Source organism: Acanthopagrus latus, chromosome 3, assembly GCF_904848185.1.
Source record: "Acanthopagrus latus isolate v.2019 chromosome 3, fAcaLat1.1, whole genome shotgun sequence".
Lineage (NCBI taxonomy): Eukaryota > Metazoa > Chordata > Actinopteri > Spariformes > Sparidae > Acanthopagrus > Acanthopagrus latus.
The window spans coordinates 7,083,641-7,107,423 of NC_051041.1; the positions used below are offsets into that span (position 1 = coordinate 7,083,641).

The window sequence follows — 23,783 nt, forward strand, 5'->3', positions numbered from 1 at the left end:
AAATAAAGACTCACTTGGGGTTAGGTTCAAAAGAAACCAACATTGAATACTGGTGGAGAGCAGTAAACAAAGTCTAATGTTTGATTTACACATAAAGCCACACTAACCTCTGACATCTGTGGCTTCTGGCTCTACCCAGTTCCTGATGGATCACTAGAGGTCTTTGAAACATCAACAGTAATATCTATGACTAAATCTCTGCTAGTGAATCCAGTTTCTGTAGGCAAGGGAAAACATGTTGGTTTCAGAAGCATTCTGGTTTCCAAGTCCGAGCACTACTGACCAATTACATTTGAGAGGGCTTTGTTGCATTAAGGTAAATAGTCCGTGTGGAGCGCAAATGAGGCGAAACACATTGGCTGAAATGCAGAATACAGAACCCATCTGCTATTGTCCAGCTAAAGACAGTTTAGCATTGGTTATTTGAGTGTAACGGGGCTAGTTGAGAAACAATCTGGTTCAAGTGATCGTCTCGCACGTCAAGTTGCTTACAGGACTGTAGACAATGACCAGAGCACGGAAGAGGAAGTCCTGGCCCGGTTGTCTTTCATCCAGATAACGGCTGGCTACACTAGTCATAAAACACTGTCCGTTACCCCCAGAGGCTAAATCAGTGTCGGGCGATTAACCTATTACCTTATGGGCCACTTGCTAAAATGACTCATGCTGTTGATTTTTCTTGAGACAGTCCTGTTTTCGCTCTGTCATACAGGATGGCAGCTGTAGCCAGTTTGATTTCACAGCAGTTACAATGACTCATTGCAAAAACATGCCAAAATCTTGTCAAAGAAAGTTCTCCATAGAAACCAGTCTTGCTGCAAGTCTACTGCGTTGACCTTCAAAACAAGCATCACGTTATCAGCTAATCATTAACTACACTACATCAGGCCAGCTATGACGATCAAGGCCATTGCACACAATGGAAGTAGTGTATAGTATATACACTGGATTTAGCGTATATCATATTAAGTTGTGCAATGCAGAAAAAGATGATGCTACAGGAGTTCTTTGGGGTGCTAGTTTCGATGGATGACCCTGATGAAGGCCATGAAGAGAAATAGTGAAGCATTTCTTTATACTGCAAATGCAGACTCATTCCTCTCCTTACACACCTTGAAAGTAGGTGACCTGTTCAGCAAATGCTCCACAATCTTCAGCTACTTGACTTTATTACCTTAACCACAGTATTGTAATGTGATCTGTATGACTGTCTGTGTCTATGTCTGTATTTCTGTGTGTGTGTGTGTCTGTGTGTGTGTGCTGTCACAGTACAATGTCCCTGAAAAAGAGGATGTCTGTCACAGCAGACCTGTCGTAAAGAAAAAGCAGAACTCCAGACAGAACATGTCTGCTTCCAGCACCCTTGTACAACTCAGTGCACACTGTGGTGCAGTGTGTGTGTGTGTGTGTGTGTGTGTGTGTGTGTGTGTGTGTGTGTGTGTGTGTGTGTGTGTGTGTGTGTGTGTGTGTGTGTGTGTGTGTGTGCTTGGAATAGGGCAGTGTCCCTTGGGTACCCATTGGTTTCCTTTGTCTGATCCCTCAGACCCCATGGGAGCTTAGAGGCTTTGGAGTTTAACTTGACAGTTTCCAACACGTACACACAGACACACACACACTCGTCCGGTATTGCTGTATAGATCGGCTGTGTGCCTCTTCCTCCAATCGACACTACAAAAAAAGGGATCCCGAGGGGCTCGAGTCAGCCATCCTATTTATTCGCTCTATGTCTGACATCGATAAAATGACCTGCAGCCACTCAAACACGCCTCTCTGTCACTTCAAATCTCCGGCCTGTTTACTGTTACAACGCAGACAAGATGGAGCACTGTACAAAGACCAGTGTGCTCTGTGGCTTTCAAAAATACTGGCAGTGGAAGTAGCTGATTTTTAAGATCCCATTATGTGTCCAGTTAATTTGTTTTCCAAATTCAGTAATTATTGGTCCACTGCAAATTAAAGTTGAAAATGTTTCATTTTTATATATATTCAGGTGTGAGAAGCGAAACTCATGTGAAATGAAAAAGACACCCGCTGAGGTCGATATGAGCCTCACAAACCACACTCAGACGCCCAGGGATCATGAGTTGACAGCCTGAGAAAGGCTTGTTGAGATGCAGGATATTAAGGACACACAGAGGTACAGGCTGAAGACAAACTAATTGAGATAATGCTTGGGATTCACTGACATTAATTAAGCTCATTAAGCCATTAAGATCAGCTATCAGCAATTGTATGAACAATCCACACTGAATATACATTTTTTTGTGAATGTTATTATGCAATTCAGTGCTCATGGGCCTCATGGGTCCATTCGGGGAACTGCAGTCTTTGGCACTACCTGAGCTGGCTTTGTTTCTCTGTCCCTAAGGTTCCTACTTGGGGTATCTACCATGGGTACATCAGCCACCTGCAATAACTGTGATTGGCTGCTTGCATTTTATCTGACAATCTTCACCAACAATTCATCCATTTTCTTCAACCTATCCTTGGTCAGGCTGCCATGGCAGCAAGCTAAACAGGGTTTTCTAGAAGTCGCTCTGTAGGAAAGCTTTCCAGCTCCTCCTGGGGGATTCCAGAGTTGTTCCCAGGTCAGGGAGATTTTAAATTCCTCCTGGTAGTTCTGGGATCACCCCAGGGTCTTCTCCCACTTGGTCATGCCCGGAAAATGTTCAAAGGGAGGATTCATCCTAATCAGATGCCCAAACTACCTGAGTGGGCTCCTTTCAATGTGGAGTAGCAGCAGCTCTGAGCCAAGCCACAGTACTGAGGAAGCTCAATTCAGTAGCATCCACAATCTCTTTTCTATTTTGGTCACAAGACAGAGCTCATATGAACCATAGGTGAGGGCAGGGGAGAAAGGTCGGGGCGTAATATTATTTGATGTTTAGGGATCAGAGGGTTTTTATGACATGTATAGGTGAGTGTCGTCAGCATAACATTGTACCACACAGCATGATTTTGAATAACCTGGCCCAAAGGCAGAATATGAATAAAGAAGAGGAAGGGACCGGGAACGGAGCCTTGAGGGACACCACAAGTCAGGTGATCTGTTGAAAAAGTAGAGTTTCCATGGGCAACAAAAAGGTTTGGTTGAAGAGGTAAGAGTGGAATAAACTTGCTACTTGAGCCATGCTTTTGATGCCAACCCAAGTCACCAAGGGATACAAGAGGACAGAATCAAAGACATGTACTTAAATCCTAAGGAACTATAAACAGGCAGCAGTTCTTAGAAAAACTGCTGTCTCTTTAAATCTCTTTAACACAGATGCACCTACTAAAGCAATCTTCACTGCAAACCATCTGCTACACTATGGCAGTGACTGAATAAATATAAACACAGCAGTTGCATAGGAGTATTGTCCTATTCCCTAATTAGATAAGGTAGAATATAAGTTAGATGGATGTTATTCTCATTATGTATGTGCATAGCAATCTGTCCCTGTGTGAGCAGCGCCTGAATACATTAATTTACAATACAGCTGCATCATATATGGAACATCCATCTGGTATTGGAGATTCAGTGGACTGCCCACTCAGTGACCAGTGACCTCATGTTGCATAAAGATGAGTTACACTTACAGAGACAGACAGATTTTTAAATTCAGGAGACTGCCAGTATCAGTAGATTCTGTGAGAGTTGATGAATTGGAATCAGTTTTGGGAGTAAAAAAGTTTGATTGTGTGCTTTCATAATACAGGCACAGGGCTGTGGGGACACAGAAGCTCTGAGCTCGCTTGCTCCATCAACCAACAAGCAACTAAACAATGAAGACCTGAGCCAGGCACCAAAGAAGAGAGCAATTCCTCTTTGGTAATACATGGATCGTTTTTGTCAGTTGGTTAAGAGAAGCTCAACAACGTAGGTCAACATCAATTTCTGGAAACAGTCTGGGTCCATTTCTTCTGAGAGTGCACTGCTATTGCAGGCTACTGGCCACAAGAGTGACGACTAGGGATTCTAGTGTTTTCCAGTTTGTAATGGATGACAAATTTCAGTTTACTCCTTTTAAGGTACCATAAAACATGCAATCACTCTACCTGAGCGAACTAAAAAGAGACGGTTTTGTATCTGCAAAATTAGCATGACTGACAGGTTGGTTGCAAACAGTCACATGACAGAGTGCTGAGATGCCAGCGTCTGGCATTTTCTATGTCAGGCTGACAGAGCAGGTTTATTAGTTTTAGCAGCTTTTTCTTCCGTTTGATCAGAAGCCACTGGTGAGAACAGATGGAAAGGGAGAGGAGAGAAGGAGGCAGAGGGAGGGAGGGAAAAAGAAAAACTGCAGTCATATTTCGAGAGCCAGGGTGATCTAATAAGTGGTGAAAAGGTGTAATAAATCAGCATAAATAGACCACAATGTGTTGAGATTCACACAGGTAAGCAGTGAGAGGCTCAGCTGCTGCTTGTCCTGACAGGGTGGCATTCTGAGTGCTGAGCTCGCTTTGGCAGGTGCACTGAAGACGCAGGCAGAGAGCGAAACAATAGTGTTTGGGGTTGGTTTTTTTTTATTTTTATTTTTTTTTTGAGGAGACTGCTTAAATTCATAACAGGAATCCTATTATGTTATCGGTGTTGTATAACGTCCATGACAGCATTCCTGTGACAGGTGGGTAATCTCAGGAAAAGTGTTTTGACAGTCCGTCAGAACCACAAACGCCGGCTGGAGTCTGATCCTTTCGGCTTCGTTTTGAATGTCTTTCTGTTTTGATTTTAATCTGTTATATGAAAGCCCCCACCGCCGCCACACAAGCAAAGCACAAGCACCCCAGCATCACTCACCAACATAACACCCTCATATCCCCACCGCTGTGCCGCTCTGCCTTCCCTCGCCGTGAGTCCCGTTTCCCTCGGATTTTATTGCTATCCTCACCTTGCAGGGACCACATCATGATCTGTTCTCATGATTTGTCCATCTCCTAGAGAAGTAATCACCTCAGCTCTGCCGCAGAAAAAACCTGACATTGGATGAAGATTGCAGAAGCAGAGGGAGGGAAAATCCACAGTGGCTTCATTATCCCACGGTTGTATATGGGGCATTTCACCTCGACTGCTGTCGACTTTTATTGAGATTTAACTCTTGTGGGGGAAAAAAAAGGCAAAGCACCACTCTGACCACTAACTCAAAAGTCTGGAACTAAAACAACAACCCGGATTTCTTGATGTTACTGAGCTGGAGTTTTTCATGGATAAATCATTGGTCATTAAAGGTACGATTTGGTTGGTCGCCGGCTCAACCTGCGAACTCAATTTCCAACCCAATTTTGTCCTGATGCTGATTCCGATACCTGAACCTGGAGGAGCACCAAGTACTTCTCCAATACCAGTATTCTCTTTTACCTAGGTTTAAATCTGTACAACAGTTCAGTACAACCGCCTCTGGAGAGGACGCATCCGGACATACAAACCAGCAAGATGGGCGAGATGGTTGGTGCTCAGCTTGTCCAGCAGACAAGGTGGATCATCTCTCCACCGCAAATATCAAAGAGTTCATAGTAGATGCTAGATTGTAACACCACTCCCAAGAAGGGCTTTCACGAACATAAGAAATCTAAACAATCTGATAAGTGCAAAAAGACATTAAATCATCATAAACATAGAAACTGTTTCAGGCTCAGGTTGTTTTTTAACCTTTAGAGTGTGTCATCTGGATTTTATGTGCATTTTACTCATAAACCAAAACAAAACAAAACACTAAAGCTAATGTGTTATTTGTTGTTTTGTTTTATCACTGAAGAAGTTATAGTTATAGTTTGAACCGTTCTGTGATTGGCTGCTTGCATTTCATCCAACAACTTTCTCCATCCATTCATCCATTTTTTTCAGTTCAACGCATGTCATGTTGCCCCAACAGCAGGCTAAGAACGGTTTTCTAGATGTCGCGCTCCATTTTAATGAAGGTTGAATTAAATCAAATGTTACTTCTTCCGTGCAATGTTTACAAAATGACTCTGAATGTACAAAATGGGGCGGAATGTTGGATAACTAAAAAGGTTTCACAGTGATGGCAGTAAAAGCCATCCATTAAAATGCTTTTATTGTGAAGCATACAGAGTGTCGAGGGTAACGAGTCATAACAAGGGCTTGATGCAACAAATGAACTGAACTGAACAGAACATATATGGTAGGGCTGCAATTAATGATTATTTTCACCATTGTTTGTGAATCGTTTGGCTCATAATATTAGAAAAAGCAAAACATTTACTGTATAAAAATGTGACATCAATTTCGTGTTGAGTCCAACCAACAGTCCGATGGGCTACCCAGAGATACTCAGACAGAGAAACAGGAGGCAAGTAGCAGATATTCACACTTGAGAAGCTGGGATGAGGGATTTTTCATAATTTCATGTCAAGCTGATTCATATTTCTGTCAATCGACTGATCGTTTTGATTGGCGCTTCATGTCTGTCTACATGATACGCTTCAAAATGTCGGACCCAATACTGATCCGATGGTTCTGATTAGAATATTCTTATGTCTGACTTGTCACAACAGTTTCCAATATGGAGGATAAGTCTGGACATGAGCTGCTGAGAAGGGAGAGGGTATGAATAACCAATTTAAAATGATACACACCTTTGATACAATTACTACTAAAATAATGTGTTTATTTGCAGCCTCTCTCTCAATCAATGGAGTCCTTTAATAAGTGAAAGTGACTATAAAAGACAGTTGTTTCATAAGCCTCACCCTCCCACGCACGCATCCACGCCGCCCACTCACTCACTCTAAGCATGTTTCTCTATAAGGCCTCTAAATAGCTCTCTCTTTCACTGGTCCACCACTTAAGGACACGAATGTGCACAAGGTCCAGTGAGCGCGCTGAAAGATGGCATATTTGCCTGCGTGTCTCCTTTTCTCTGCCAGAGTTTGAAGTGGCTCTCCTCCCGGGCCGTGTTTGCATCTTTCTCTGTCGTGGCCAAGGTAGATTAATCATTAATCAGTCCTCCCTCTGTCCCAGCCCATCTGTGTGGGCTCATGCTCATCTGACAAAAAGACCCCGACTGTCCCTCCGCTGTTCTTCATCTTTGTTAGGACTTAAGTGTTTTGTTCTCCTTTTGTTTTATGCTACAAACAATGTCTTTATAATCCTCTCTGGATTGCGGACATTTTTTTTTTTTTTCTTAAATCAAAGGGCGGAAAATGTTGCAGAGAAATCAATTCTGAGCCATGATGCAGGACATATTCCATTGTAATCTGGTTTAAAAAAAAAAACAAAAAACATTTAACATTTGCACAAGTGTTTACCACTGGATGTCATTAATGGAAAAAACTCTTAAACTGGGATTCTAAAACTAAAGTCTAATAATCCAATTATCCCAGGCAGCAATGCGTGCATATCTGTTTTCCCACACTTATATATTCTACGTCAACTCTTGTAAGCCTTCATTTTCAAATCTGTCCCCCTAGAAAGTTGACATTGAATTAATTTTAATCACATTGAGCACCTTGCCGTCCTACACATTAGTATTGTTGATTCTTCCGCAGCTTACATAAACAGTGTGAGCACTCGTGGCCCAGGGAACGGCGAGAATCACAGTCTAATCACCGCTTAATTACAGTCTTTCGTCAGCTACAGTGTCATTTTCTGGTTTTACTCATTAACCATGTGGTGTGAGTCGAGTTGGGCCTCAGAGGCCTTGCAGATTGGACGGGGGGGAGCAGAGGACGGCGGCCCCCACAGCTGCTTTTCCCATTCTCATTTCTCTGAGACTGTTGACTTCATTTCCTGCAGGCCTCACTACAGGACACTTTTGTCTGCTTTTTCACTCCTCTGGTTTTCTGTTCTTTCTCTCTTTTTTTTCCTTACTTGTTCCTCTCCGGGATGTTTATTTCTTTCGCGTGTCTCGTGCTGTGCCTGGTTTTGTGACTTTTACTCACCGTTTTTTTTTTTTTTTTTACCTTTTTTTCCCCAACTCCCTCTCGCTGCTGTGACATGACAGCGATCCACCTGAATTTCCCAAATCTCTCCCGCCTGCCAGAACAAGATACACTCAGTCACAGGCACATTTATCATAAGGTACTGACATTTTTGATCGATTTATAGATGACTTTAGGTTTGTCACAATATCAGATTTTCACTGGTTAGTTAACAGAACCAACTGACAAACTTCCGTTAGCTTGCTAATGTGACATGTTAAAACTTAGTAAGTAAGAGATAGCTAGCTAATTAGCTAATAGTTACTGAAGCTATTTCTTCTTTTATTTTTATTTTTAGTCAGCATGAAGGTGCACTCCTGACACGTGTTATGACAAAGGGAAGATGGAAAGAAAAGGTAATGATTTCAGATGTGCTGGATTGTTTGCACAATATCAGCATGTGTGTATTGTTAAGATTATATCAGTACTTAATTGTTTTAATGTATCGGCAAATTGTATAACATGAGTTAACCTATTTTATTTCCCCCAAGGTAATTTCTGACACATTTAAACTTTTATCTGCTTCTGTCGGTGCGACGGCACTCAGTACTGTGGTGAGGATATCAAATATTAACCTCCTGGCCTCGCAGAAGTGCATGTATCTGTGTGTGTGGCCCGCTGCTTTAGCTATTTAAATGACTTTTTTAAAAAGCAAGTGGTTCATCTGCAGGTCAACCTCAAAGAGACGGCGGGTGATTTATGTAGTCTGCAGGAGGGAGGAGGAGGAGGAAGGAGGAGGAAGGAGGAGGAAGGAGGAAGGGGTGAGGGAGGGGAGGGGGAGAGGAGCAGAGGGAGTGAAGTCATCCAACACCCCATCCAGAATGGGATGTTTTGGCAGCCTGCATGTTTGGTGCCCCTGCCGTGACAAACTGTGTTGACGCCGTGGATAAAAAAATAGGCCAAGGTGCTTTCAGGAACACGGAACTGTGAAAAAAAACCCAAAGATTTTCACCAGGCTGCTTCTATTTTTTTGTTTTTTGTTTTTTGTTTTTGTCACCGCCCCCACACTTTTCTCTAAACAAGTCTCCATCACATGCACAGCTAGTTTAAAACTAACACAACTTTTTTTCTTTTTTAAGGAAAAAGACTTGAGATGATTGTTTCATTGAATGGCATTAAAATGGCAGCCACTGCCCCCCTGCTGTGCCCCCCCTCCGACTCTCATGCGTTTCTCCCTTTCATCTCGGTCCTCGCTTTAATGACAATCACTCCTGATTTCCTCTCCGTTTCCTCATTTCTTTTCTCTGTGTCTGCCCCGCTCTCACACTCACATATGTCACGCCAGGGTCTATTATTTGCGATATTCAGTGCCGGAAGCATTAAGCTGCCTGTGGGCACATCCTACTGCTGCACAGTGAACTCACACAGCCAATCTAGTGTGCGAGCTCGGTGTTAGTTCGGGTGACATTCGAGATGTATAGAGAAGTTTCTGTAGAGAGGGATCCTTTGTGGAGAGGACGGGAAAAAGATGAAATACTGTTTAAAAGACGGCACTGTGTGTTTGAGTTGCAGCACTTTGTCTGTCATCTGGTTAAAAAATGTCAACTGCAGGAAAGCTAAGATGGCTGCACACACAACGCACTGGTTCAGTGCATGCATGAAAGGGGAATTTGCATGCCACACGCCATCCAACTGCTAATGTTTACAACTCAGAGCCAGTTGTACCAGCTCATCAGTAGTAACTTTAGCCGAGAATGCTTGCTGAGAGTTAAAGCTGAGAACCACTCTTAGGTCTATGTGGTAAATATGTAGCTGGAGCCAGCGGTTAGCCTAGCATAGCTAAAACAGGCTGGCAGATGGAAAGCCTAGCTACATCACAAGGTAACAGGACCTGATGAGCACCTCTATAGCTCACAGTTCTTGAAAAGAGATAACCGCCACGTAAAACTGTCAGCTAATGGACAAACTTTTGTTGGCTCGCTGATATGTGACACGTTAAGACAGAGGAGTAAGAGAAGTAAGCTGACTGAACCAACTGACAAACTTCTGTTAGCTTGCTGACAAGTGACACTCTAAGAGTGAAAGTGAATAAGACACATGATGAAAAATTCTGTTTTATACAACATTTCATAAAAATAGCCAAACACACTTAGACACAAAGTGTTTAACTATTCACACCAGCTACGTTAGCATAATCTGATAGTCCCAACATGGTTTGTTCTAAACTGCAAGAGTATGACTGCCTCAGGGAGAAAAAAAAAAACATGTAGATGTAGGAAGCAGAAGTAACGTAATACTTCTAAAAAGGACTGGTATAGTTTAAAGGGGCTTTGTGGAACTTCTGTGCTCTGCTCGAAGCCGGTCTCCATTTCTAAACAAACGTTAGCTACTGTTGCTCCCTGTTAGCGTAGCAGAGAAAGGCGCTTGAGAAAGCCTATACGGTCACATCTTTGGACTGTCGTGGGACATCTGTTGACAGCGACTTATCATTTCTATTGTAAATTTGCTTTTTCAGCTCTACAAATGTTTCCTAGGTTTTTACCAGCAACGACATTTCTCTTTAAAAGTTTTAATGAAACACGTTTAGTCTGAAACTTGTTACATAGAATGGACAAACTTGACTGAATTACAATCCAGTCCTGATGAGGAAAATTAAAATTAGCTCAACCCCACCAAAACAGTTGGTTATGCTCTATTTCTTGATGTGCTCACAGAAAAGTAAAAAAAAAAAAAAAAAAAAAAAAAAAGAAGAGAAAAGGCAGCTCATTAATTTGGACTATTTCACATACATAATCACAGCTGCTCTGCAAAATTAGTAAGCGGTTTTAGCAGCTTTTTCATATTTTCCCAGATTCAAATCCTGTTGACTCACTTCGGGTCCAAATAATTTCCCTAAAAACACAATGAATATATCTGAGTAAATTTAGCGCATAAATATTTACATTAATTTTGGTCTTCACCCGTGGTCCCTGTTTACCCTGTATTTTTGTTTTCCTCGCTGGATGCATCAGCTCAGTGCTTTTCCTATGGGTCGAATGTTTGATGTGGAGTAAAAGGCTCCAGGAGTTTATGAATGAATATTTTAAAAGGGATTCAGCAAGGCGGCGGAGGCACAAAATGGTTCCTCTGTCCTCTCTACAAGCCAGTCAGTCATCCTGCCGCAAGCCCAACTCTGGTATCTCATAAAAGCAAAGCTGCATCACTCTGCTGGGAAAGGAGAGTTGGGTACAGGAAAGGTCCTGTGTGTGTGTGTGTGTGTGTGTGTGTGTGTGTGTGTATATATATATATATGTGTGTATGTGTTTTCAAGAGTGAGGGAGTGGGGGGGGAGAGCTGACAGACAGAAAGAGTGTGAGACGGAAAACAGAGGCGCAGGTTGTGAGAAAGAGGGCGAAGGAAAATGTGTGGGCAGGAGTTTCTAAAACGAGAACTTGTGCTGTATGAACACGTAGGCTGTCGCAACTATATGCAAAATGACATAATGTGACTCTATATAAACAGAGTGCTGCTGTAAATGATATTTTTACATGTCATGTCTACACATTTCAGGCTTTACAGGCCCTTTGATGAGTTTTAGACATAAAAAGGAAAGTCGGTCAGCCTTCTTCAGGTGACCTCGGACTGACATTATGTTTTCGCCAGTGTTCGCTTGTTGGTTGGTTGGAGGACCACAGAAAAATGACTTAATGGATCTGATTAAGCGACACTTCCTGTGTTTGACCCATGCGTCCACCACACCCTCCTCCCAGGACCTTATTCCTCTTTACGTCACCTGACATTACTGAATCTATAACATTCGCTCATTAATTGCTAAGAGCTTTGAATTACATGCAAAATGCAAAATAATGCACTAGTTGATGCCTAATGACTGAAAACTGTGACACGTTCTTCGCACGCCATTTGGTGAGGCTGACGTGTCGGAATCAGATGGCTGCCAGAGACGTCGCCATAAAGACACCTAACGAATCCTCAAGTTGAGAAAATAAAAATAAAAAAAACAAACTTGACATTGTTTCAAAAGTCTGCTACAGAAGAAGAAACAAAAAAAAGGCATTTACTTTTTGGGATGTCAGAGACATCAGCTGTACCACTGGATAAATATAGCATTTTTAAAGTGTCTTTATCTGTGATTGGCATGTAAAAAAACTTTTTATGAGGCACTTCTTCACTCATCTCCCGAAAAAAAATGTAGTTGTCTCAAAAATAGGAATATGTATTTGTTTAACCCACATAAGATATAAATTATACTATACAAATGTCTTTATTTAGTATAATACCGTTTTTTTAAAGACATGTCATCATCTAAAATGTGTGAATAAATTCAACTCACTTTGGCTGTTTGTGGCAAAGGTTCTGGTTAACACTTCAATGTAACAGGAGGTAGAGTGGGTTGTCTAGTAATTGGAGGGTGTTGAAGTGTCCTTGAGCAAAATACTGAACCCCAAATTGCTCCTGATGAGCAGTTGGCACCTTTCATGGCAGCCTCCGCCATCAGCATATGAATGTGTGGACTGGAAAAGAGCCCTAGCTTCACATGTTCTGTTTTAATGTGGTTGTAAAAGCTAAATAGGTAATTCTGTGTGTAAAACTATAAAACAGCAAAGAATAAAAGCCATTTCAAAAAAACACAAGGGTTCAAATATGATGTCCACTTTTTTTTTTTCCTGTAAGCAATATGAATAACAGTGCTCAGGGTACACTGGCTTCATTGGGAAATCCAAGCGACCCCGGCTCAAAGTCTGTGTTTTCTGTACTCCCGGTTGCATAAGCGCCAACTGCGTGAGGTTCGTATCAGCGTAAGCTCAAAAACTACATCTACGTGCAATGTGATCTCTGCTCGGGTGTCTGATTTTTTGGCCTCCGTGCTGAAATTCCTATTTGTCTGGTTCAAACCAGTCACTTTTTCTGCTGGTATGGGAGAGAGGAGAGGGGAAGGTTGTAATTCAAGTTGCATAAGAGTGCCTGGGTTTTCATCTTTTTTTCCCGTATCTTTTTACAGCTACAGTGATAACGTCAAAGTGGTTTGTGGGAATGCTTGAGGTCGACAGCTGGTTCCGATGTAAAAAAAAAAAAAAAAAGATCAGAGAAGATTACAATTAAATTGAAGACCTAATGTTATTTTGCGCGAGTCGCATTTCAAGCCCTCCTCAGCACGGATTGTTTTGACCTGAAAAGTAAGTATCTCTGATGCGCGTGGAGATCGGAAGAAATGACTGCTTATGCGCTGCCTTCCACCGCCGCCTCAGAGATTATCTTGGGGAAATCCCGTCCCTCAGGTCATTCTGTGCTAAATGTCCCGAGATTGAGTCGAGTCTGGGAATGCGTACATCTCTGAAAGCATCACCTCAGACATCTCAGGAGAGGCCGGGGCTGGTGAGTGGGCAGGTGTGATAAACACACGTAATACAAGAACGCTTTGTTGTTAGATTAACCTCGCTGGCTCCGTGCCGTGTTTTACGAGTGATGTAATGTGTTATTCTTTTTGCCTCATTGAGACGTATACATTGTGTGGCGTATGTTTGGAAAAAGGAACAGTTTCAGATCCTCTGATGTGTTTATGCCAGAGTGAGGAAAAATGTCTGGACCTTCAATGCCTCAAATGCAGTCACACACACACACACACACATCAGTATGCAAACACACTATCCCCAATTATTATTACTAATCCTTTTTGAATGGTCTTAAAATATTTTTTTTTTTTTTAAAAATAAATGTTGTATTAGAATTTGGCTAAGTTTAGGTCTATGGTGTATTTTGAGTTAGCAGAGTATGAAAATGTCTTTGAGTCGCAGGTGAGCCCTCTGTCAGGATTTTGAAGTGAGATCAACCGGCAGTCTGACCTTCAGCAAGGACAAGACTTAGCAAAGAGGTAAAAAAATCAATATCGTAGTTTGCTCTGACTAAATATGTAATGACAAAATATGATGGTGGTAAAGATGTTGTATAATCTGCTGTGGAAGATATCACCTGTGTCTAAACTGACTAAGAATAAAACATGTTTTGGGATTTTACTGTACTGTGTCCGTTTGTTCGTCGGTTGGTTTGTCAGCAGGGTTAAACAAAAACTATTTAACTGATTTCCTCGAAACTTGGACAGAGGATGGATCTCAGTCCAGAATAGACTCAAGCGTCTAGGAAGTGGGTCGGGTGTCATGTCACATTTTTCCCGTAAGCTAACATTGTGAAAGAAGGGGCTGTGAAACCATAGATACACTTTTGTTGAGCGTCACAACCCTCCTGCGAAATGACTCGTTTCACTGTCACAATTTGAGCCATTTGGTCCAGTAACATTTGGACCATTAGAGGAGTCGCGCAATTAAATGATCATATCCTCATTCAAGTTTAGCCGGGCGCTAAACATAAAGTCTGTAGTTCAGGTGGAAGTTGAGCATTTTTGGCTTTGTGCACCACTGAGAATCTTTTATTGGAATGAACCGAGCTCTGCCTCGTTTTAATAATACTAAAACACCACGGCAAAGAGTCTAACATGTAACTGTAATCCCATGATGGATTTTTACAGCTTCGAGATGTACAAAACAAAAAACGAGGCAATCAGTTCTGTGCTGCTCATGTGGCCAACAGAAGATTGTGTTCAACCTGCAGCCCTTTGTTCTGAACGTACGAGTATACAGTGCACGCTCAGCAAAGAGAAGTATAAGTCAAGTCAGGACAGGTTATTGTTTTATAGTCCAATATCATAAATCACAAATCAAAAATCTGCCTCGAGGGGCTTTACGATCTGCCCTGAGACCCTCAATTCATCAAGAACCCAACCCAAAAACAAGACAGACCTGGAACACTGTGTTAGCTCTCCAGGTATGGAACATTTTCTGGCAACCATCTGCAGCCTGTCTCCACCTGTGCGAGTGGAAAGTGTGATATATGGCTGTTTGAACAGGTAGAAAACTGCACTGTTAATATCTGCTCCAGTCGGATGATCCCTCTCAGGTGTGCTTTAATACCAGTTGCCTCATATTTTCGCTACCTCGCGTTATTAATGGTCAATTCAATACCAGGATGATGTACCTCAGAGCGAAAACCGTTTATGGCAAAACGTACAGTCTAGAACAGTGTGATGGGAAAGACTGTCATGCTTTTGTATTAAAATGTTAAATCACAACTTTTTCAACTTTAGGCAAGTCCAAATGTGTTAGCACATCTTTTCCCTGTTATTTATATCTTCTGTTGGACATTTTAAGAGTTCTTGATGTAACACTAGAGCCAATATTCGAGAGCATGAGATATGATCACCTTCGCGGTTCATTTTCCCAGAGCATTTTTTCCTGGTTCTTTTTTATCTAAGAGCAATTGAGGCGGACGATGTTTTCGCTCCAAGACTTTCTAAAAAAGCCTGCTGATTTCCCCTTAAATGTTTGTTGATTGAGAAAACAGGAAGGCAAGCATGCGCTCGGTTCATTAGTCACCCGGTGAGCAAGGCTTAAGGTACGCACTACCCAGGGGCACCTCTCTCTCTCCAAACATACACAACTCAGTACTGTAAACACACGCTCACACACAAGCTGTGCATAATGAGGAAGCAGCAAAGCGTGCACACAAATGCATCCATGCAGTTAAGAATGTGCACCAACTATAGTGAGTTCACAAGCGCTAAGTGCTTCATACAGAGTATTCCCAATCAAACAAACACACAGGAATACACACGGAGGTGTGATTTGCCAGGCAGGACCGTGAAACGCAGCTATGTGAGAAAACACCTCGCAATACAAACAGAGCCACACAAGGCAGCCGCTTGTTCCTGGGCCAGAACCCGGGGCAGCGCTCCTCACATCTCTGTGAGAGGAGAGGAAGGAGGCCGAGGGAGGAGGAGAGGGGAGAGCGGAGCGATCAGATGGGACCAGACTAGACATGATAGGAGGCATGAAAAACATGAGCAGGCACAAGAGTAAGAGAAGAGGAAAATAACATGAGAGTACAGGGACGATTGAAGATGAGGGTTCTTAGAGAGGCAGCATGGAGGGTGGGAGGAAAGATGAAATACTAAGACACAGCTTGAAAAGTACAGAGCAATAGAAAAAAGGTCATGTGGAGGGAGATGAAAAGAGCAAATTAATGACAGGATGGAGAATAGCGCTACAAGAAAATGAAAAAGGGAAAGGTGACGGCCAGTTTAGCTTTCGCTAAATTCTGCCCCCAAGCAACTGTCCAATCATAGCTTAGCAAGTGAGCTCAGCAGTGCTGAAGCAATCCTCTGTATGTAAGGAGCTGGGAGGGTGGCGCCAATCCAAAACCGAAAACACAAGAACAGAAGGGGTCAAGAATGGATGACTGTGTTTAACTGCCATTGTTAGCATGCCTGGCTATATAGCTTAATAAAAAGGAGGCTGAGAGTTAGCACACATTCAACAAACATTATTTATTTAACTTTGTGGGATTCCATTTTTCACCTCAGCCTCCAGAGCAGCTCATTTTCTGGGACCAGTGGTAATAATACCCAGACACTTGCAACAGCCGTAGAGGTCGGTGTGTTTACCGTGGAAACTACAGCTACACAATCCGCTGTGGCAGTATCACAGCTAGCTGTTTGTTTTAAATATACAAATGCAACTCTTACCCTAACCACAAGCAGGACACAGACGCATTAACACCAGACAACCACTGAACATGCTGTAGGTAAATAACATACTAGCTAACTAACTCTTGTCTCGCAAGTGGACAGCTGGGAAAGGCATATTCACCCTCTGATGAAACTAGCATTAGCTTAAATAGCTTTCTATCTACAGCTGATAAAATTAATCCGGCCACAAATGTAATTTCAGCTGGCAAATCTGACAGCCGAGGGACTCAAAACGAGAAGGTGCTTCGTCTTAATCCGACTGAATCAAGGACATATTGATTCAAAAATTACGAGAGGTTACCTGAAATCCAAAGCTCCTTTCTATACAGAGGTGCAACAATCCTGTAATTATAAAGGCCTGTCAATACGGCTTTGCTCTTTCATACTAAACCAAACAACGACAGGGTAATTCCACCCAGTGTGACAGCGATTTTGTTTTCTCCCTTTTTCCACACTTAAATTTGGCTCTGTGTCTACCTCTGCTGCTGTCCTAAAGGCAAAACAACAATGCCAATGCCCCCCCATTGGGTGTTCATACATTGTCCTCAGAGCGGTGCGGTGGAATAACGACACATTCTTGCCTGGAACGGGCTGTGAAGTTTAGCATGACTAAGTTTTCTATTATTCAGGCTACTCTGCTGTAGTCCTTCCACCGAGTATTTGGCATTTGTTTTTTTGAGTCGGCTATACATTGGGGCCCCCAAAATCTTGCTATGCTTTCTGCAGAGACAACAATGAGCCACTGCGTCTGGAATCCAAAAATCCAACAGAGGATTTGTTCTCCCTCCTCTCCTCTCCTCTCTCCGAAAACACTTCCTCTTTCCCCCTCAAGCAGAAGCAGACTGTTTTGAGAAATGTGAGCTTGTTATGCTTTATGATCTGCAATCTGGTGTCTTATTGACACGTTGCCTCCTCTAACGCATGAGAAGGCTTCAATAACATACCTCAACGTCCCTCGCAGCCTCACGTAAAAAAAAAGGCAAAAGGTAAGTCGATGTATTTTTTTCTGGCCTTCACGGCTGTTTTATTTTCAGATGGTTTTCCAGGTCGGCTCAATCTGGATGGCGGGTATTCCCCTCCATGGATATGAATCTATGAATTTGCTCGTAAAGGTGACCCGCGGCCAAACGTTATAATGACTCTGGTGCCGGGGATATGTGGACGTTAATAGTCTCCCGGACAAAGCCAATCTTTTGTTTTTGCGGCCAGAAAAATACACACATGTACAGTACGGACATTAATTCTCTCCCTGCTTATGTTTGTGAAAGAGTTTTTTTTTTTTTTTCTGAAACTGCTAAATTGCTTTTCCCTCTAAACTATGGTAATTATGCCGGACACTTTTTTTTCCCAGTCTGGAAAACTTTACTCTGATTGGATGACGAGTTGCCCATGTTTCCTGGTCTCCTGCTCTGTTCTGTTGCCACATACATTTTGGGTTGCTGTGATGCCTGGCAGCCAGCTTACAGACCTGGTTGTTTATGTTGGCTGTAGGAGACCTGCCAGCTAAAGGTCCTGGAGCCCAGCTGTCATGAAACGCTATACTGAATATTTCCCCCTCAAAATCAAAACAAAACCGACGTCAATAGCGTTTATTATAATGGCCAGAAATCCCACCTCTGCGCTGCCATGCATCGTAGATGTTTGCTTTTTTGGCTACCAAAACCTGGCAAACACATGGTTCGTAATGTGTGTGTTGTGGATGACGCACATTAAACACTCTGTCACGTTCCCAGATACAGTTTTCGGAGCTTCCCGCATTCCCTATCTGCTCTATCTCTGCCGCAGCGTCTGTTAACCATCCGCGAAACACCACTTCAAAAGCCATAAAACTGGGATGGATGAAAACTAATCTAAAGTATAAAACAACAAAAAGAAAAAAAATAACTTAATTACCATCTTGACTGTGTTTGGATAGTGTACTTCTTTGCTGTTACAAAGAAAACTTAAACACAAGGAAGTAATTTGTCTTGCTGTTATGTTGTATCTGTGTGTGTGTGTATTGTTAGCATATGTGAGTTTGTGACACTGAGGAACTGGAAAGAGCGTAAGGGCCAATCTCCATATGACTGTTGTTGCGCATATTTTATGTTTGATCTCATAAAAAATGACTTTATGTGAATTTGTTGAACATTTCAATGGATCAATGTGGGGACACAATGCATAACCATATTCTGGGAACACTACAGTGTCTCTGTGTCTGTTTGTTGGCTATTTAGGCGAACCATAATTGAAGTATCCTGCCGTTTATACTGTTAAAGATTGTAAAATGTTTCAAAAAGTGTAATCTTTATGCAGTAAGTCTGGACATATTTCAGTTGTTTTCTAAAAATGTGTGTGCGGCCTCTATCGTACATCCTCGTTTTGTTATTATCGCTACTCAACTCAGAGTTTTTGTCAGAAGATCAGTGACCACTTTGTGCTAAGCTAATGAGAATCCTAATGGAGAAGGAACAAAAGCAGAAAGTGTTAGTGTGCGCGCATTTCTTACCATGCACACATGTAGGTCTACAATCTGGGAGCCGGATCTGGGACCACGAGGCTTCTGCAAGACACCCTCGCTCTCATTGAGATCCAGAAAGACAGATTATCTCTGGCATTCCACATCTGGAAGCAGTTGAGTGCCGCGGAGCCGCTTCTTCTGAGAAATATACAAATATGTAGGACAAAGTGCACATGAATGGAGGGGGGGTATGGATCCTTGCTGTATGTCGCTGCATCTAACCGTGTCCTCATGGGCTTAGAGGTTCAGAGTATACATATTTGTTTTTGCTTTATCATTTTTAGGGACTGCTGTACAAACCCAACACGGTATATTTGTTAACATGTGTGCGTTAACACTTATTGTAGCAATGTGACGGTTAGACTCTCATGCCCGTGTGTCAAGTACAAAGCAGGAGTCAGGAGGCGGTTAGCTTAGCTTAGCATAAAGACTGGAAACACGGAGAAGCAGCTAGCCTGGTTATGCTCAAAGGTGACAAAGCTCTTCTATCGTCACTGTGAAGATCACTTAATTGACACATTTTATCTTGTTTGTTTGACAAAAGCGACCCAAGCTACTCACTGCTCCTGGCCAATTAACAGCACCTGAACTTGTGATTTTAACAATGTTTTTTAATTGAATCAAACAACAGGATATAATATAAGAAACATTAATTAGTGAGCTTCAGAAGTGCTAGAAGATAGGGGCTAGCTTTTTCCACCTGTTTCCAGTCTTTATGCAAAGCTAAGCTAACTGACTGCTACCTTTAGCTTTTATATTAATCAGACAGATACGTGAATGGTATGAAATCTCATCTTTCCCAGAGCATCAAACTCTTCCTTTGACAACTGCATGCAACAGAATCACCTGATACTCTGACCCGCCTGACCACTTGCACTTGAGCTGAACCGTCAGCTGTGGGGGGGATCCTGACGGCCGAGTTAAAACAACACCACCTCCTGAGGTTCAACACAGGCTCATGACCTTTTTGTCAGATTTTACAAAAGTTGAAAAAAGCGGTTTCTTCTTTAATCAGGATTTATTCCTCAATAGATTAAATCACCTGCTCGGCATCAACAAGAGGAGACTGACTACAACCATATCCATTTCTTCATGTCATACTTGTTTCTGTATGTAATTATCCATTCTAAGTGGAAGCCTCCATAATCTTTCGCCGTCACTCTTCAATTTTGTCAGAAAAAAAGCTATTAATTTTTTTTTCTTCCTTAAATTGCAGGATTTCATGAAATAGTCAGCGTGTGAAGTCGAGCGAAAACACAAAATGTTCTGACAGGAACCTTGGTGGAGATTATACATAATGGACCAGCGTATTCACAAAGACACACCTGCGTGAACAGAATACACACCCCCCCACACACACACACACACAATGATGACGATAATATTCGTACAATAGTGTATTCATTAACACCCTCCCATAAATGAACATTTCCTTCCACGTGCTCCGGCTCTGTGGAGAGCGATGCGTGACATGTTATTCTTTTTCTCCCCACCCCATGTGAGATGATTCATGTGAGCACACAGCGTGGTAATGACCAGTTACTCACTGTGCATCAATCAATTAAGAGAAGCCGTCATAAGCCTGATAATGGTTTTAATACGCTGCCTCTTCCGCCGACTCACTGAGTCGGATAGGTAATTGCTACATAATTGCTTGGAGTCATCTCAGGTAAGGTCTCTACCTGGTTAAAGTCTGTCGTCTGAATATAAATGTGCGGAAAGTTAGTTTCAGGCGGCTTGTTTGAAAGCAGAGCACTTCTCGGTTCAGCTGCCGCCGTAATACATGATAAAAACTGAATTGATAAAGTGATGATTAGTATTACACCTGCAGGAGAAGAGAGTGAAAACAGAGAGACTTTTCATACAGCACATAGCTGAGAGACTGGAGCAGTGACTGAGGGGAGACCTTAGTTTTATGAGGCACATGCATTGTTGATGAGAGGTATTCAAATACCTTTACTTCAGTGGGAGTAAGTAAAAGTACTTATATACCACTGCAAACATAGTCAATCACAAGTAAAACCTTGGCATTGAGAATGTTACTGAAGTAAAAGTACATTTACTTGCCTGCTGTCAGTAGTTTGTAACTTATGTAATTATTACCAATGTCTAAATCTGAGGTTATCATAAACGTGACTATTTTCTTCACAGATTAATCCGTTATCTCAAATGTTTTCAATTAATCGATGTATGTATCGATGTTTGTAAAACTTTTATTAAAATTTTTATTTTTGTCCAACAAATAGTCAAATCCCTCAAAATTATCACATCCTATCCAAAACTGTCCAAATCTGATCTTCGCGTGGAGCAACAACTTGCCATAGGGACACATAGTGAGCGAAAAAAAACAATAGTAAAAGGTTGAACAAAAGTCTGGATGAGTGAGGAGAAGCAGTCGGCGTGAACTGGAGGTGAGAGGTTTCCGTCAATGGCAGTTTGCAGGCTAACATTAGCCTCAAGGGCTCCACATCACCAGGTAATCTGTCACAAGGTGTACCTCACCTCACCTCACCTTTTATCACCTCGTCTTCATTTCGCACACTTCCAAGTACTTCAGCGGAACATTTTCCAAACACAACCACAAACTGTTTGATGCTAACAAGCCAATAAAAATAAATTAAATTGAAAAGCCAAGGGTAATTCACCTCACAATCATCAACATTACAAACACTGCACGCTGAAATATTCAGAGTCGGTGAGTCACAGCCTTTCGCGGATCTAATAAGACAAGGCTTTGCGCGGAGAAATACAATGACATTCAATTGTTCTGCATTTGCCTTTCAAATGAGCCTCCTGATGGTTTGAAAGTCACATGCGTCACAATCCAGCTGTGCCACTTGGAGGTGACAGTAGCGTTGTTTTCCGCCGCGGAGTAAAACACAACAAACAGGGCGGAACCTTTGTTCCCTTCACTCTGTACCGCTTCTTCCATCTGCTTTACTTTCATCACCCTTCTTTTAACTTGATATGATTTATCAGGAGGCAGACGGGAAACAAATATCACCCCTCGTCTTGTTTCCAAGCGCATTCAGTCTCAGTGAGCCCCCGTTGGCGCCTCTGATTAATACTTCCTGGCCTCGTTTGGTGCCGACAGTGGTGCCCACATTCAGGGCTCCTTAGCCTCTCAGTTAATTAGAGTCATTCTTCAGTAATATTTCTAAATCAACTGTTTCCTCTAGCCTATTTGAGACCTAATTGGAAGCATGTGCACTCAACCCGAAGGGCTCCTTTTAACCCCTGACACTTCAAGAATGTGTCTGATGCGGTCATTGATTTTCCCTTTGCTGTTTTGCTCTCTTTATTCTCGCAGCCGGAGAGAACGTGTGACTGTGAGACTTTGCCGTTTTCTTTTTTCTTTTTTTTTTTCAGGACGTAGATGTGGTTGTGATGGGGGAGGTTTGTCTTTAACATTATCTGCATGTATTTATGTCAAGTCTTCTGTCAGGCTGCACGGCCGATCCCAAGGAGGGTTGAGCTCGGGTCAGAGCATCTGGTAAAAGGAGTAATATTTCACCAAGAACACAGGATTTACCTCAAACGGCTTCATACACCTGACAAAGAAAACACTGACAGACGAGACATCTGCAGATGTGCTGTCGAGATGCAAAGTGCTTTTTTTTTTTTTTTTGTGCTCGGATTTCACACCAATTTCATCATCGTCACGGCACCGTGTACAAATTCTCTGATACAGACACTTTGATTCGATGCTCCTCGTTTACAACGTCTGTTACACACGTCGTTAAAACATAATGGGAAGATTGACGCATCCGAGGATCTTGAGTGTGTTGCGTTAACGAACTCCTGCACGCTGCAAATTTCACATCTGATGGTAAACACTCAAGCTATATTGTAAGAGGACTGTGTGCAACAGTTTTGGAGGGAGATTATTTCAATTCTGTTGTGTTTTTTTTTTTGGCTCCTCGAGCTCCTTTTGTTATTCAAATGTTTTCCTCTCCGTTTTAGACAAACCGTCTCCCGCCTGACTCCGCTGTGTGAAACAAAGCGGGCCGCCGCTTCAAACCCATTACCCGACACAGACAATGTGATTTGAAGTGGTCTTAGAAAACTTCACAGATTTCGAGAATATGCGCTTGTTCTCTCTCTCTCTCCCTTTTCCTTAACAGTCCTGGATCCGACGAATAGTTTCGCCTCCGTCTGCTGCAGTAAACAATGGCTTTGGTGTTTTATCTACAAAGGCCGGCTGCCTGTGAACTCGCTCTCATCATTAACGTCGCTCCATTTCGGCGGATCTGCAGATTGTCGGGGTAGATTCAGCAGACGAGCATGTCGCATTTTCTCCCCGGCCCCCCCCCCCCAAAAAAAAACAACATGTAACTGGAGATAATTTCTAAGACAAGTGGTTGTGATATTTTCCGGGGTGTTTATTGGTTGAAACAAGCAACGCTTGTTTCCTTCATCGAGGCCACTCGAGCTTGTCGCCTTTCACGCGGGAAAACAGAATTACAGATTGGAAACAATCGGAGGGAGAGAGGCTCGGCAGGTGATTGATTTCTCAGCCGCCATTTCTGATCCATTAAGCTTTACCTATCCTTTTTCACTCCTGATCTCCGCCTTCCCCCCACTCGCACACCTGCTTCCTCACGGGACATTAGTTGTGGTAAGGAGGAGGAGGAAGGGGGGGCAAGACGTGCCGCCTCTCAGCCTCTGTTGGTCAATGCATCCATCTTGTTGCTCTGTGAACGTTGAGCTGCTGCTTTCAGGCAGACGTACTCATTCTCACAGCAAAGTAAAATATAATGCAATGACAGAGGGAGATTATTATGTGTGAGCAAACACTCCCTCCCGCCTCGGCACAGGGAACATTCAATTTGCAGCAATAGAAGATGT

At 42.5% G+C, this 23,783-nt stretch overlaps 1 long non-coding RNA gene across 1 annotated transcript in view; it reads right to left on the bottom strand.

Moving 5' to 3' along the window:
- Positions 1 to 23,783, bottom strand: part of LOC119017194 — a 39,431-nt gene that overhangs the window by 10,355 nt on the left and 5,293 nt on the right. Inside the window, exon 2 of the long non-coding RNA XR_005074361.1 lies at positions 18,924 to 19,073. This is a non-coding gene — a long non-coding RNA (uncharacterized LOC119017194). The remainder of the gene's footprint in view (positions 1 to 18,923; positions 19,074 to 23,783) is intronic.